Here is a 3,886-nt window from a genome sequence, read left to right on the forward strand (position 1 = left end):
AGTACACATAATTAAAGAAAAACCTACATTCTCTTCAAAGTGAGTTTTTTTCTGCTCTTACCGCTACGTCTCAAAAGGCCACTATATGAATCAGACTCCTGTGAATCTAAAATAGAAAAGGCATTAGTTTCTCATGTCAGGCATGGAACCAACTCAAACAAACAAGTTTTATGATTAAGAGGTCCTCACTGCATTTTGTTTTGTTCTTACTGTGTTTTGATTTCGACCGGAAGAGGACTGATCCATAGTCTTTGCCAAAACAAGAGCAAAGACTCGAAATTAGCAACCATTAAAATATTACATTCAATACCCATTTTTATTTCAGTTACCAGGTGATGCTTTTGAGTAATAGTGCAGAGTAATAATAAAAATGAAAACTACACTATTTTCACACAAAAAACAACTCCTAGTCATTAACTTGCCTAACACAATTTACAATTGAAATTCTTAAAATGTAAGAAAATAGATAGGATATTATTGCTAAAAAGTCTTTAAACCTATGCGTAAAACTTGACATTGATTGGTTTCCATTCTATTAATCCATTAACTTACCTTGTCTTACAGGACGTGATTTTAATGGCTGAAAAGTATCTCCTGAGTTTAATAAATAAAACAATTTAAAGTTAACAGATCATGCAAAAAATTAAGAATCGGTATCATTTAAAGAATATTCAATATTTTGTTTTACTGTTTCCAAGAAGTAAAGAAAATGTTACATTCAAATCGTTCAAAGTAAAATAGTAAACTAACTTAGCAGCACCATGAAATCTAGTATACTTTCAATAATATTTAAGACATTAATTTAAGCGCTTTACTTACCACATGATTTTTAGAGTACCGTATTTTCCGCACTATAAGGCGCATCAGATTATAAGGTCACCTTCAATGAATGGCCTATTTTAAAACGTTTTTCATATATAAGGCGCACCGCATTATAAGACGCATAGAATAGACGCTATAGTAGAGGCTTCCAGTAGTCTTTTCTTTAAGTTTTGCTGCTGAGACAAATTGGTCTTGTCCTATGCATTGTTGCAAAAAGTTAATGCTTTGTAATTTCTTGTAAATCTGTAAATACGCATGAAGTACACATAATTAAAGAAAAACCTACATTCTCTTCAAAGTGAGTTTTTTTCTGCTCTTACCGCTACGTCTCAAAAGGCCACTATATGAATCAGACTCCTGTGAATCTAAAATAGAAAAGGCATTAGTTTCTCATGTCAGGCATGGAACCAACTCAAACAAACAAGTTTTATGATTAAGAGGTCCTCACTGCATTTTGTTTTGTTCTTACTGTGTTTTGATTTCGACCGGAAGAGGACTGATCCATAGTCTATGGCTGGCAAAACAAGAGCAAAGACTCGAAATTAGCAACCATTAAAATATTACTTTCAATAGCCATTTTTATTTTAGTTACCAGGTGATGCTTTTGAGTAATAGTGCAGAGTAATAATAAAAATACAAATTGTACACTATTTCCACACAAAAAAACAACTCCTAGTCATTAACTTGCCTAACACAATTTACAATTTAAATTCTTAAAATGTAAGAAAATAGATAGGATATTATTGCTAAAAAGTCTTTAAACCTATGCGTAAAACTTGACATTGATTGGTTTCCATTCTATTAATCCATTAACTTACCTTGTCTTACAGGAAGTGATTTTAATGGTTGATAAGTATCTCCTGAATTTAATAAATAAAACAATTTAAAGTTAACAGATCATGCAAAAAATTAAGAATCGGTATCATTTAAAGAATATTCAATATTTTGTTTTACTGTTTCCAAGAAGTAAAGAAAATGTTACATTCAAATCGTTCAAAGTAAAATAGTAAACTAACTTAGCAGCACCATGAAATCTAGTATACTTTAAATAATATTTAAGACATTAATTTAAGCGCTTTACTTACCACATGATTTTTAGAGAAATACTCTACTTTCATTTGAGTCATAGCTTATGTATTGCAATTTTCTTTAATAATGTACATTGCTTTCTGGAAGCAATGCACATTATTAGCATTTGGTAATAACGTTAACATTTGGTAATAATAGTCTACTATATCTATTCAAATAAATTCTCAAAACTTTTCAATTTCTATTGTGTCCAAGTTAGTAAAGGGAAAAAGAAAACCTTTAAATCTAGTGGTACCACCACAGTACAATGAGCATTTTTTGTAATTAATCAAATATATATCCACAGACTTGGGTAGTTCTTACTTTGCATTCCAGTATAAGTGGTGTTCAGCGATTCATATTCTGTGGCATAATAAAATAATTAAAAAAATTAATTATCGCTCAATCAAATATTATTTACAATACCTATGCCAGTATGTTAGTTACCAGGGGGTGCTTCATATGAATAATATCAATTATATATAAAATGAAGGACAAAAAAAAAAAAAAAAGACTCACCGGGTCCTGGAACACGACGTGAGTTTAATGGTCGATAATCAGAGCCTGAGATTGACAAATAAAATACTTTTAAAAGCAATAGATCATGCAAAAAATAAGAATAATAAATTTGTATCAAGTAGAGATTTCTCAATCTCTCACTATTTTCAAGAAGAAAAAACAAAACACACTAAGATAATTCAATAGTACAATAACTTAAAGGTACCACGACATACTGTATAATAAGCCCTGGTAGAACCCTATTTCCCAATTTGTCATTAATTTTCACTCTTTTTGTGTCTTAGTTTTGTAACCGGGTGGTTTTATTGGAAGATGTAGTTTACATCTAGTGGTTGTAAATTCCCACCGTGGTTTGGGCCTTTGAACACATCTAGGCCCCGTTCCCCACCGTCACTTCCGTTCACAGCCTTGTCGGGCTCATTAAGCGTATATAGGCACCGGGTGTGCACGCCAATCTGTGTGTGTTTGTTTGGTCCGTTAGTTGAGTTGGCTCTCAGGTAAGATGAGCGCTGGCGCCGTGCTCATCGGGTTGCTGTGAGTGTTCGGATCGTGGACACTTAATACTGGTAGGATAAATGGATTTTTCATGTCATTACTCTACCTGTCTATTATTGTCAGCAGATGTGTCATTGTTTTCTTTTGGTATTGCAGACTGCTGCTGTTGCCTATTATGCTCCCACAAACCATTCAGAACCACAAACCGTGCAGAACCAGAACAGCATAGCTCCTTATTTTTATTAGCGTGTTGGGCACAGCCTTAGGACGGGGTTGGGGCAATGCGGGATTTGTTTTTTTTTCCTAACATTATTTTGTGTTATTTTGTGTTTCTACTAATCTGGTTTGCATTCGTTTGGTTCCAATTGCTTCTAGTCTTGTCCTGGGTTTTTGAGCCTATTGCGTTTTAAATTAGAATAATAAAGTCTATTTTTAATATTGTAAAAGAATGTATAAATAAAACATATTTTGTATACTATTTCTGTTTCCTCATTCTCAGCCAGACCTACCTGGGTATCATTAATTGGGAAACTCTAGACCACTTGATATTTCAGTAGTCTACCAGTTGGCTTTAGGGCCACGTCCTCAGTCACAATCCGGGTTCTTTCCCCCGTGTTACAATTTTCTGGCGTTGTTGGCAGGATCTGGCTGTTTGAACAGATAGTATACATATTTTTACATTCATTTCTGATACCGATAGTGTTGGTTCTGTGGTAGTGGTGCTTTAGTAGAGAGCATTATTGCTGTATTTATTCATTGTTTGGAGCGCTTAGAGTGTGGGAGCATAATAGTGCAACAGTAGGCACACCGTGGGACCTGGCTGGATATTTCCGCCTGTGAACGAGGATCAGCGTTCCTGGTGCGATGGCTGAGGAACTTCAAGAACTCCGGGCTCGAGTCCAGCAGTTGGAGGCCGAAAGGAGCCGTCTGCAGCAGGAGAGGGATTCTGCACGAGCAAATTTAAATCAACAGGATGATGAAC

General features: G+C 34.5%; 1 protein-coding gene and 1 long non-coding RNA gene across 4 annotated transcripts in view; both read right to left on the reverse strand.

Annotated features, from left to right (window-relative positions):
• The window catches only part of efna3b (ephrin-A3b), a 99,423-nt gene that overhangs the window by 9,432 nt on the left and 86,105 nt on the right, over positions 1 to 3,886 (reverse strand). The window lies entirely within an intron of this gene.
• LOC106951175 (uncharacterized) lies at positions 57 to 2,485 on the reverse strand. The gene is made up of 7 exons (XR_001425765.1): positions 2,410 to 2,485; positions 2,215 to 2,253; positions 1,641 to 1,682; positions 1,292 to 1,336; positions 1,143 to 1,187; positions 553 to 594; positions 57 to 249 (listed from the first exon to the last, which is right to left on the reverse strand). It is a non-coding gene; the product is annotated as an uncharacterized LOC106951175 (long non-coding RNA).

Source organism: Poecilia latipinna, unplaced genomic scaffold, assembly GCF_001443285.1.
Source record: "Poecilia latipinna isolate Pla-1442-1.1 unplaced genomic scaffold, P_latipinna-1.0 Scaffold444, whole genome shotgun sequence".
Lineage (NCBI taxonomy): Eukaryota > Metazoa > Chordata > Actinopteri > Cyprinodontiformes > Poeciliidae > Poecilia > Poecilia latipinna.